This window comes from Physcomitrium patens, chromosome 23, assembly GCF_059467195.1.
Source record: "Physcomitrium patens ecotype Gransden chromosome 23, ASM5946719v1, whole genome shotgun sequence".
NCBI classification, from domain to species: domain Eukaryota; kingdom Viridiplantae; phylum Streptophyta; class Bryopsida; order Funariales; family Funariaceae; genus Physcomitrium; species Physcomitrium patens.
The window spans coordinates 2556162-2570174 of NC_143432.1; positions in this window are offsets into that span (position 1 = coordinate 2556162).

Below are 14013 nucleotides of genomic sequence, written 5' to 3' on the forward strand. Positions count from 1 at the left end.
AGTATTCAACATCATTAGATCACCATCAAGTCCAATCATTTTAGGACTATCATGGCTTAAAAAATACAATCCACAGATAGATTGGATATCACAAAAGTTAAAATTTCTTCTAATAGATCATGGAATCCCTAGATCTATGAAAAAGCTTCTATTATCCGACAAGCCAAAACTTAAACAAAATTTATTTATTGAAACTAGAGCATTTGTGAGGATAGCCAAATAAGGTGCTACATTTGTTGTCTACGCAAATCCACAATTGAAACCTATGGTTGCTACAACAACAATTCCAGAGGCATATAAGGATTTTGTAGACATATTTGAAAATATATATATATATATATATTTTGTCAAAGCATTGCCCTTACGATTGTGTAATTGATCTTGAAGAAAGTGCTAACCCACCATTATCGGGGTAGAGAGAGTTTGCCTCAAAAAAGCACTGGACTCCTTACTATTACTAATTGCTCAATCAAGTCTTGAGATAAGGAAGACCAAGTTTGTATATATGTATAATACTTTTGAAAGCAATTACACCAAATATATAGTCTTAAGTTCCCAAAACATTCAAAATATGATAAAAAAAATTCTAAATCTTTGTATATCCTTATGGGGTATTAATTTTAAACTTCAAAACTCATATCTTCTAAATGGACCATTCAAACACACTCAAATTTTATAGGAATTACTGATATTCTTTTAAAAACTATCATAATAAATTTCAATTATAAATTTATTGTGGATCTTAAGATATCACCAAAATCCTAATAATAGCTTTAAATCCTAGTTTTTATACCCCTACATGTAATTTTCTTTATATTTCACAAATTAAGTATTTAAATTCCACAAACTTTGTATGTATAGCTTTTTGACTTAATAATCTATCTTTTCTAAAAGAATTAAGTCCAAAATTCATTTAGAAACTCAAGATATGGCTCCAACCATTACTACGAATAAAATCACTTATTGCCTTTGATTTGGATGTCTTGACTTCAACCCTCTATAACTTCTTTATCAAAATTCCAAATTCATCAAAAAATATATGAAAAGTATAGTAAAAAAAATGCTCTTTTCAAAATTAGTCGCATATCTTTCATTTCTTTCCTTAAACGTATGTTATGCTCTAAAGAGTGACAGTAGGTATGAAATTGACACCTTAACTTTGAGTGCCAATAATTCCTTCATTAAAACTCCAAATCATATAAAATTTGTACCTAATTTGTATCCAAAATCGTAAACTTGATGACTCTAGCCTCTAAAGCTTAAATGCCTCCGAAAGTGAAATTCTAATTCCTAATAAGACCTGAGGTAGCCTCTTTGAAGCCCATTGGGCATGACAATCAATCAATAGAGATGAAGGTCTTCACTCCTTGCCTTCATCCAACCATACCTTGCTTTTATCCCTTCCAATAAGCCTCCTACTAGTTAAGATTTTCATCTTTAGGCTCTAATGTCCTCTCAAGGCTTCATACTAAATATTTAGGTCATATAATTTTTTTAAATACTAAAATCAAAATAGATAAAACTCAAAATAAAGTTTTTTTATATCCTTTCTCTTTAAATTAATCTATTAACCATTCTAACATACACCAAGATTTATGAATATATTATATATCCTAACTAATTTTTACATACTATAAGCAATTATAGTACAATATCGTTTGGACCCATTTATAATTTATTCCACAATGAACTTGGAACCTTAAAAGAATACATCGAAGAAAATTTGGCTAAGAATTGCATTTGAAATTCTAAGTCACTAGTTCATGTTCCAATATTATTTGTAAAGAAGAAAGATGGATCCTTACAAATGTGTCTCAATTATCACGGTTTTAATAAAATCATAGTAAAGAATCGATATCCATAGCCATTGACATCCAAATCTCTCGTTCAACTTAGCCAAGCAAAGATCTTTACAAAAATTGATCTACAAGGCACGTATAACTTGATATGTATTAAAGAGGTAGATGAATGGAAGACAACATTTTGCACTAAGTATGGATATTTTGAATACAATGTCATGCTTTTTGAAATTACTAATGCTTCAATCATATTCCAACATTTAATGAATGACATATTTCATGAGTATCTCAATGACTTTGTTGTGATTTATTTGGATGATATTTTGATCTTTTCTAAGAATCTGGAAGACCACAAAAAACATATCCACCTTATGTTAGAAAAACTATGAAGTATTGGCCTATATACAAAACTAAAGAAGTGTATATTTCATGCATCTCAAGTCGAATTTGTTGGATATATTATTTCTAATAAAGACCTTTTTATGGATCCAAAGAAAGCATAAGCAATCATTAATTGAACAAAGCCAAAAATTATACGTAATGTCCAATGCTTTTTTAAATTTTCAAACTTCTACAAGATTTTTATTAAGAGTTATTCCAAGATTGCTGATCCACTTACATGGTTGATATATAAGGACAAATTAGACTAGGACCTCAAAGCACAGAAAGATTTTCAAAGTTTAAAAGATGCTTTCACAATAGCTCTAATTTTTATACATCTAGATTTCAACAAGCCCTATTTTAAGGAGACCAATGCCTCAAACTTTGTATTGGAAGCAATTTTGTCACAATATGGACAAGATGGAAAACTTCATCTAATTGCATTCTATTCTAGAAAATTTTTAGTAGTATAAATTAATTATAAAATCTACGATAAAGAACTACTTACTATCGTAGATTATTTCTAAGAATGGTGCCACTTTCTTAAAGGCTCTTCTCATCGGGTGATTGTATATATAGATCATAAGAATCTTGAATACTTTATGTTAGCCCAAGTATTGAACCGTTGTCATATTATGTGTTGTTTTGCTCAAGAATGCACCGGGCACCTAGCTATAGAAGGTGAGATTGTGTTTCATAAGTAGCCAAGAAATCCTAATAGATTTTTTCCATACAAGAAGAATATAATCTGAATTTCTATTCAAAAGTGCTTAAAACACTCTTTTTAGTAGTCTTAATCATATATAAATCTCAATTACCTCATTACTTTCATATTTAAGCAATTTAGATTTTTCTTGTAAGCCCAATCCTAATCAGTGAGCTTTAACAAACCATAACATCCAATCCAACCATCCACTTGATGTAGAATTATGCATGCAATTATCAATGTAAGTCTTCTTTTTGCTCAAGAATTTTTAGCCCAATTCAACTTACAAATTATGAGAAAACCTCCAAAAATTGCACTGATGTCACTCGATTGCCAACTTGAAAAGTAAAGCAAACATTCCAGCAATGATTTCTTCCTTTTCAACCATTAACTTTGTCTCAAAATTGGTGTGTAGTTTGATCTTTAAGTCCTTCAACACCATGCCAATTTTCATCTTAATCCGACCAATAGATCTTCAGATATCATAGAAATCCTACCCAACCTCAAAATGCCACTTTCTAAAATCCTCTTGTGCTAAAAATTAGATATCTCTAAACCACGCTATTACATGATCACAAAATATTTTATACACTTAGGACATCCAATAATCCAAACATTTTCAAAATTTCAACTGTAGATGTCACACCAATTGCACGAACTAGCCAAAATTACTAGCCCTAATTATATTATATAAAATCTAAATCACTGATACAAACCTTGAATTTGAATAATAATTTTTAAGTCTTCCAAAACCTTTTTAAAACAATTCTTATGTTTTTGGAAAGAACTTTAAGCTAGCTCTCAAACCTTAACCTTCGATCTTTAAATGACTCCCTATTTTGCCCTAGGCCGTCATTTTAGTGGCTAGAGGTCTGATTTCGACCCTGTCTTACAAATGGTCAACCCCTGGGTATCAATCTAACCTATCCTAAGGTGTTTTTAGCCCAACCTTACTCTCAACTTAATCCTAGTACCAACTATACTAATTATTTATCTCTTCTAATATGTTTTTATTAATTTATGGTCTTTCTAAGGTAGTAGAAGAGTCTCTATAACCTAGAAGGTAAAATTATTAACTAACCTTCAACCTACTAACTATTAAGATAAAGAAATAACCTACAAGGCTTTTATAAAAGCCATGTTTAGATACCTCAAATTATAATTGAACTAAGATAATTAGATATTAATTAGAAATTCAACTTTGATTACAATTTCACTATATAGTTGTATTACATCAAGACACTGTCACCAAGCACGTTAGAATATATCTTTATCATGATTTGATTTTTGCATCACATATCAATTCAAGAGTCAACGAAGATTATCAGATGTATTATCAAGATGTTCCTACCTTGAAGTAAAAAAAGGCGAGACAACATATGATCAACAAGGAGAAATCTTGTTAAAACTTCAGCAATTTCATCTTTGAGGAACTAATATATCAATGCCTATGGATTTATCATTTCTTGATCAAATTTGTAAAGCCTCAAACACCAACTTTTTTATTCTTAACATCAAGCATCTTGCCAAAAACCTTCCTAAAAAGTCTTCTAAATTCAAGCATGAAGACAACCTCTTGTTCTTTGAAGAATGCTTGTTCATTCCTGAAGGACCAACTTGCCTACGCATTCTTCAAACACGCCATGATTTCCTTGTAGCTGGATATTTTGGATTCAACAAGACCTTGTAACTTCTATCTAGAGGCTTTTGGTGGCCTAAAATGTAGAAGGATGTTAAGGAATTTGTATTATCATGTGATACTTATTCAAGGTCAAAAAATCCTTGACATCGGCCATATAGACTTCTTCAACTCCTTCCTATTCTAAGACAACCATGGTCATCTATCTCTATAGATTTTATTATAGATATCCCACCATCAAACTCATTTGACACTATCTTTGTAATTGTTGATCGATTGACTAAGATGGCACATTTTATATCTTGTAAGAAGCTAATTATTAGTAAAGAAATGGCAAGACTCTTTATTGACAATGTGTATCTTTATCACCTTGTTGCCAGACAACATTGTGTTAGATCGTGGGCCACAATTTGTATCAAGGTTTTAAAAGGTACTTTTTAAGATTCTTAAAATTGACATCAATCTTTCTTGTGCCTTTCACCCTCAAATTGATGGCCAAACAAAGTGGCTCAACCAAATTCTTGAGCAATATTTGAGGTGTACCATCAACTATCAATAAGACGATTGGACTTCTTACTTATTGTCGATGGAATTTGCATATAACAATACAATCCATGCATTTACGTAGCAAACGCCATTCTACTCAAGTTACGATCATCATTCAAAGTTAGATATGATAAAGCCTTCAAAGTTGACAAATCCAGCAACAGAGGAGTTTGCTATGAAGATGGCCAAACTTCAAGCAACCATGAAGACTCAGCTAAAAAGGACTCAACAACGTTATAAGCTATTGGTGGATGAATTGAGGAAGGAACATCCTCCAATCCAAGTTGGTGACAAAGTATGGCTTCTTTGGTGCAATATAAAAACCAACATGCTATGTGATAAGTTGGACTACCAAAGGCTCGGACCATTTGTGATTCAGAAATAAATTAATTACGTAATTTATTAAAGTTGCCTTCATTCATTAAAATTCAGCCAGTCTTTCATGTTTCACTTTTGAAAAGGTATAAAGAATTGAATATACCAGGTCAAAGACAATCCCTACCTCCTATAGTTGAAATCAATGATCATGTTGAATTTGAGGTAGAAGAGGTATTAGATTCAAGGATAAGATATAGAAGGCTTGAATATCTAGTCCATTGGCACAGATATGATATCAACAATTGTACTTGCGAACTAGTTGGTAACTTTATAAATGCACAAATGAAGGTTCAAAGGTTCTATCAATGACATCTATCCACACCAAAAGTCGCAAAATGAAGAACAATAGCTTGATAAAATGGCTTCACTATAGAATTTTTTAGTTCTTGGTATCATAAAGAAGGGGAGGAAGCAACCTCTAAAGAGGCAATTGTTGTCAAATTTTTTAGAATAGTAAAAGTCAGTAGTTTGAGTTCATAACCATAGCCTATTTATATTCTTTTGGTCTTGCCTAATTTATATGATATGGATAGTCAAGAGATAGACACCTTGTTAGTCATACCATCTCAACCAAATAGCTCACGGAGATGATCTCGAGATGAAGAACTATCTGAACTACAAAGATGTCAAAGGATATCTAATAATAGATCATTGATAATTATATTTGAAGTAAAACTTATCTATGAAGGATGTCTAAAATAAATGTTTATAGGACAATTTCATAATAAAGATATCAAAGTTAATACTTGGTCACAATTAGATGACTTGAGACACTATCAATGGCTATAAGGGCCTATAAATCACTTACTTTATAAAAAACAACTAGAATATATAGCAGATACCATGTGATAGATCTTCAACTTCTTGTGCATACACTAGTTTGGTGCAACATTGCTTCTTGGAAACGTCAAAGCTAGAAGAGGAGGTGATGTCATGGATATACAATTGAAGAAGATTCCAAATATTTTAGAAGGTTCTAAAAGATTCCAAAAGGTTCTAAAAAGTTTCAAAAGTTACCACTAGGTTCTAAAAATATTCTTGAAGGTTTTAAGAGGTTCCAAAAGATTTTGAAAGATTCAAATAGATTCTAAGAAAATTCTAGAAAGTCATAGGAGGTCCTAGAAGATTCTAGGAGGCTTTAGATGATTTAAGAAGTAACTGAACAAGGATCTTAGGCTTATTTTGTTCTCAAGCCTCATAAAAACTTCTTAAGAAGCTTTCTAGGACCTAATATATATAAGAGTCAAGGCTGAGGGGAACCTTAGTCTCGACAACTCACTTCTTGTGATTTAGTTAGGACCTTCTTGCCTTGTATCTAATTGTTGTTTTAATGTCGAGTTAACTCTAGTCCTTGGTCTTAAATCCTTGTCTTGTATATGGTCTCTAATATCTTCAAGCAATATTTTAAGTTGTTGAATGTAAAACTCCAATAATCTCTCTATTGTGATACTATCTTTTCAATCCAATAACATTCAAGTAAGCATAGAATCTTCTATAGGCATAATTGATTTTTGGCCTAATATTAATTCAATAGGCATATAATTATTAATATTACTATGAATGGTTCTATCTATGAGAGTCATCAAATTGACTCACTTATTATTTTAGAATAAAAATATGCATTTAGAATACTTTAAATCACAAGATATAGTAAGAAGTGTAGAAATATTTAGAGAAATAAAAAATTAGAATGTTAGTGGTAGAAATGGAGTCTTAGTAAGTCTTGGAGGCACTTATCTTTGTTGGTTTAGTATCTTTATTCATTGTTGAATAGTAAGGATCATCTATTAAGACCAATATTTAAATTGGTCTTTTATCTACATATACTACTTATAAAAACTATAAATATTAGCAGTTAGAAGAAGTATGAGAAAGAACCTCGTATCATTTTAGTTATTAATATTAAAAAAATAGGATTTATAGTGGATTTAAATCGATTTATATTATTATCTAAAATTTCTAAGGTAAGAAAATATAGTCTTAAATGGATTTTAGCATTATAAAAATATTATAGAACTTTTCAAAATTTATTTAGAATTTTTTTAGAATTTTAGTGAATTTTTAGAATAATTTTCAAGATCTTGGTAAAAATGAGTTTTACCACTTTGGGAGTCTTTATGAAGAAATGGAGCAAGAATTGAAGGCCACAGAAGGTTCCTAGAATAATTGGGTGTTTTTGAATACCATGATGAGGTCAAAATTGCAAAAATGTTGGTCCTTCTAATAGAAAATCGGAAGACCAGCAGCTAGTGTAGTCCTTGTAGAAAGAGAGTGTACAAGTCTTATATAGATTGTAGCACCTTGAAGGTAGTTAGGAGGATAAGACTAAAGCTTTGTGGCCTCTTTTAGACACCATTATATACTACATGTGAGCCTTGGTGAAGCTTGAACCCTTGATCTATAAGGAAGTTACCTGTGAGGTAAAATATTTTCACTTTTCTTTTCAATTATTTACTTTGTATCTTTAAAACCTCATAACTTATTCATAGCAATTCGGATTTACATGTTTTTTATGTCATTGGAAAGAAAATAAAACTACCTATCTAAAAATATATTTTTTAATTTTTTAATTTTTCTTTTTATTAGATGAAAACACAGTGAACAGACTGTGACTTAGTTTTAGGTGTTGTAATTGCTTCATGTCATTTATTTCAATTGCTTTGTGGTTGTTCTTCTTTTGTTCTTGTTAATTGCTTATTTTACTTCATACTACCAATTACAAGCAACTCTTAATTGAAGCCATCTTGTAACTTAGATTGAGGAGTGAAAATTTACACTTTCTATCAACCTATAAAGTAAATGATAGAAGTCTTAGTTGCTACTTTGATTTATCTTTGGAAGTCTTGGTAAGAGCATTTATGATAGAAATATGTCTTCTTTTATTCTTTCTATTAGCCTTACAATTATAAGCAATGATTAGCTTCAATTTTATGCCATATCTTTGAAAAAAAAAATTGGCTTCTATTACATTCAATTCTTCTTGATCATTTCTTATCTTTCTAATGTTAGAATATTTATTAAAAATATCCTCTAAGTTGAATCTATATACTCCATCTATAGTCTTGGTTCTCAAAGCTTTACCTTCAATATAATTTGAGAATTCTTCTCTTGCCAAAAAAAAATATTTCATGCTTCATAATCTTAATAGCATAGCTACCAAGTCAATCACCTATTGAAAATGCATAGAAAGTGGATAGATAGGAAGTAGTTCATCTCTAAATCTGACTTTTAATTAGAATTGGTATTTAATGTATGAAGCCACAAAATCCTCTACAACTTTGTAAAGATCCTTCTATCAATATCATTCTTTGATTTTACAGTAGGTGGCCCAAATTCTTCTGTAGCATATTCAAAGTATATCATAAAACTCCTTAAGAACTTGATTTTTTTGTCGTTGCATCATCCATCACTCTTAATTATATTCCATCCTACTTTTTTGGTCTTTTTTATAAAAAAAATATCTTTTAAAATATAGACATAAGATTGATATCTAATATCTTTAAAAGCCTTGTCTGACCAGCCTTCTTATCTTCTCATTATATTCAAATAGATGCCAATGTCTCTCAACTTGCTTCTACAAAGATATTCTTTAAAATGATGATATTCACTACTTGTGCTTGTTTTATTAGTAGCTAGCACATAATTATAGTCTTCATCTTCATCATCTTTATCAATCTTTTCTATCCCTATCTCTTCTTCATAAATATATCTAGCTCTAAATAGCATATATGCCATATTATTCATCTTGTTAGAAACATATATCAATATAGGATTGAGTGATTTAATGTAGGCTATTTACCTCAGCATAGTAATATTAGGAATAGAATATTTGGCAATTATATCTAATAATAGTATGTAATTAATTTCTAATACCATATTGGCTCCAATCAAGTAATTTTTATTTATCTTCATAGCTATAAGATCTCTCAAATTCTCTTTATTTTTTTATAATAATTCTTCTCTCAAATCTAATGAAAAATCTTCTTTTTCTTATATCATCTTGATCAATAGCCCAATCAATAACAATTAGACTTGTGTCAATAATAACAATAATTAGTCTATTACAATCATAGTCAACTTGATTTAAGATTGGTAGTGACTTCAAAATCTCTTTTAAATCTTCCATGGCTAGTTTTTATTTTAGATTCTATCTAAATTTAGATATTTTTTAATAAATTATATAATGGCTCAACTATATGAAGAAAATGAGAAATCCAAATCTGATAGAAGATACAAGTTTTTAAAAATCTCATTATTTTAGTGATGCTACTACATGCCTTCATCTTAGCAATATCATCAACTTTTTTAGAATTAAATTATCTATCATATCCCCTATATAAGTATCCAACAACCACAATCTCATCTACTTCAAATTTGGACTTATCAATAGAGAAGATTAGATTTACTTCTTCAAGCTTCTTCAAAATCTTTTCTACAACTTCAATGTGATCCTTCACAAATCTTTTGCATCCATTAGCATCCAAACTTAAGTCTTTGGCATCTTCTTTGTAGTCTTTGATAGGTATATCATCTATAAAAAGAATAGTCTTTTCAAGCACAAATTTCTTTAATCTTTGATTCATGGCACTTTACATATGAGCTACTAAATTTGTAGCACTTTGAAGCAAAGTATACAACTTCATAAGTTCCAATAGAAACTTCATGGTTGTTAAATTTTTACTTTTTGATATAGGCTAAAATTAATTATAACTAAAATAAAGATCTATAACTACAATAGATTATTTTTCTTAAAAAAGCCTCAATAATCTCATTTACAATTGGTCTCGATTTTTTTTTTCATATCATCACTTTGTTGGTTGGCTACATGTCTTAGATGAATCTCAAAGTTCTAAACTTCTTTATTACTATGAACCATCAATTAAAATATGAAGCCTAAGATATATGTGAAATAATAAAAATAACCATTAGTACAACAATCTTTAGATTAACATATCTAATTCCATCTAATAAAAAAAAAAATCTTTATTATATTTAGAAATCATTTTTTAGAATATTTTCTTTTCAAATTCTTTTAAAAACTCATTCCATCTTATTTTTAGCTAAGCCAATGTCTCTTTTGTAAAATTATGTCCAATCTTTCTTATTTCCTTCAATCTAAGATTTTTTTTAACCTTTTTAATATGATCTTTGAATTTTGGTGGCAATTGTGTTGCCACCAACTTCATATTCTTTGTGATGATTTTATACTTAATATTCACTATTGCTTTAATTTCTAAGCTATAACTTTCAATCAACCTTACTTCAATAGTTATCTTCAATATCTCTTCATATAAATTTCTGGAGTGAATCTCCACTATCACATCAGTAGATGTAGAGACCTTTCCTTGCAAAATCTCCAAAACTTATAAAATATCATTTAAAAGTTTTTTTTCTTCAATAATTCCAAAAATAAATTTATCACTCAAAATCACACTAATTCTTTTTAATTTTTTTCAATCTTCTTAATTGATCTTCTATAATTAGAATCTAAATCTTTAATCTTTTAAAAACTCATAAATTTATCTTTTATTAAATTAAAAATCCTATATCTATTCTTTTGCACATTGGGGCATGATATAGTAGATGGTTTTTTTTGTACTAGTGGCATCTCATAATCCATGTGTATAATCTAAAAATCTAAAAAATCATCATGTTCATGATTCATAGAAGTTTTTTAAAATTGATTTCTATATTGCTCATAATCTAGTCTTATTATGAGAAATTGCACTAACTTCTTAACATCATGGCTATGCATCCTAGCATAGTCTAAGCTATCATTCAATACCTTAGTTTCTATCTTTATTGTAGTGATATATGAGTGCTTCAAAATGATTGGATAATTTCTGTGATTTTATACAAAGAAGTTTTATTCTACATCTCCATTATCAATTTTAATATCTATTTTTATACATGCTCTATAAAGGTTTTTTTTTAAATTATTGACAACTTGTAATATCCATCTATGATTAATGTCAATTGACTATTTGTCCTTCTCATAAACCTTTCTAAACAAGATATTAATTTTAGAGCCATAATCCACTAATACTAAGATTGGCTCTTCAAGGCCTTCAATCTTTATATGTATCTTTGTAGTAGCTCTTATCCAAAATGGATAAATATAAGTTGTCAAAGCTTCACCATCACTTTTTCATAGCTTCTCAATTCTACATTATGATACTTTGACATCCATTGCAATCTCTTTTTCTTAGTTCTTACTAATTTTTTCTTCTATCTTGATGTTGGCTATTCTATCACATAAAAACATTTGAAATACTTCATCTTCCATCTTATTACACAAAACTTCTTCTATAACTTCAATTTCTATATTTTGAATCTTATCAAAAATGACTCATGTTTTTAACTTTAATCATTATTATCCATATTATCATATATCAAGGCAAAAACTTATCCAATTTCTTCTTCTTCTTCTTCTTTAGTAATCAAAGTATTTAATATCCTTGTCAATTATTTCAATTGTCATCTGCCTGTTCTTCTTAATAATATCAATGATGAGCTTATGGAAAAAAATTAGCAATATCAAGACCTTCTCTCAAAGTAAACTCAATCTTGGCATCCAAAATCTTCTCTTCTAAAATATCCTTCATGTTAATTAAAGATTCAATATCAAATTGGAATTTATAGGTTGGTGTTTTATTTTTTTCTTAGTATTGTCTTTTTTCTTTTTTTCCTTGGTTTTAATTATCTTTTTCTCCCACTCTTCTTTTAAAAGTGGAATACTAGTTCTTGAATAAAAAGAAAAAGATCATGCTATTTTTCTTATATTACTTGCTCGTCCATCTTTTAGAATATCATTTTTACTACTTAGGGCTTTTTTCTACTTAATTCATTCTATTACTTCTTCTTCTTCATTAATTCTCTCCTTCTTGACCTCCACTAATACATCATAGGATTTTTGCTTATCATGCTTACTTATCAAATAGACCCTAATAGGATTTGCATCAACTAAATTATTCTATCTAATTAGTCTTTTGATAACTTATGCTCTTCTCACCATTACTTTTCTAAATATATATATAGAGAGAGATTTCTAACTTGCTATTCTCAATCTCAATGATAAAAGTCTCTATCTCTTTACTATGTAAAGAACTGCTTCTTTTCAATCTATCCTCAATAAAAAATTTAAGCTACCTCTTTCAAATTTAATCTCTAAAGGGTCATTTATTGCAACATCTTCAATCATGTCTTTTTTGAAGGTAATAATACTACTTTTCATAGCATCTTCATATAATCCACAATTACCACATTTGTGATTTGGATCATCACATCAAATACACATCACTACAAATTCTTTTGATCTTTTAGCTAGTCATTAAGTACTTAATTTTAAATTTTTTTTTAAATCATTTATCTCTATCTTCAACTCTTTCATGCCCTTTATCAACTCCTAAAGGATATCTTTGTCTATAGTCTTATTCTTTGAAGAACTTAATAGAATAGAAGAAAGCAAAGTTGTTACATGAGCCTTTCGAACTATCATTGATATTCTTTCCATTCTTGTCCTTAATCCTCTAGCCTTCACATGAAGTTGCTTAAAAATGAGGCTTAGCCCTTCTTTCAATCTTTTTCAATTGGTAATAAAACCATTTCCTACTATTCCATCTTAAAAAAAGAGAAGCAATTTAATTTCTAGTGTCTCATTTGCAGCTTATAAAAATAACTTTGATTTCTTCACTTTTAAAAGATAATTCTCATATAATAGAAGTTGTCCAAATTTCTTCTCCAATTCCCTCAATAGTTTATTTGGTCCTATATGTTTACTTAGTTGTTGCTCCATCCAATAAAAAAAACTCTCTCTTTGACATCTTTTGAGTGTCTTCATTAAAATATTTATCTCTCAATCTTTCTTCAAATCTAGCTCATGTATTCACATAGATACTCATATGTAGTTGTCTCATCATTTTTATTAATTTCTAAGATAACAGCTAGATCAAAGATCTCAATCATCTTGTCTTTTAGAACTTAATAGATTTCCATTCCACAAGTGTACACTTTCAAAAATCTGATTGCATTCTTTCTATCAGATCTTTCTATTTTACTAATAACATCTCTCAATGCTTTGGTGGTCTCTTGCCTATTTGTATTTGCAACTTATTGATCCATGATCATTTGTATAGTCCTTAAAAATTCCTCTTCAAGATTTTGACCACCTCTTCTATTTGAATCTTCTTGCTCTATATCTCTTATCTTACCTTAATCAATCTAATAGCCCTAAAGTTGCTGTCAATAGAAGCATCAAATGTTGAGATAAGAGTATTTTCTTTTAAAAAATATAAGTTTTATGGCTGCAATTAGATATCGTCAAATAGTACCTTTCATTCAAATGAACTCTATTACTTCATAGTCTTGATAATATGTAAGAGTTGTCATCCCTTCTTCATTCAACTAGGCACCATAGCTCCATACATTATTAGATTTGAGCATATGATGATTTTTTGGAGAGCTACTCAATTCATATATATATACATCAAATTTTACTTCTTAAATTTTTCCATGCCATACCTTATAAATAAATAAATCTAATGATCATATTAACATGAGGCAAT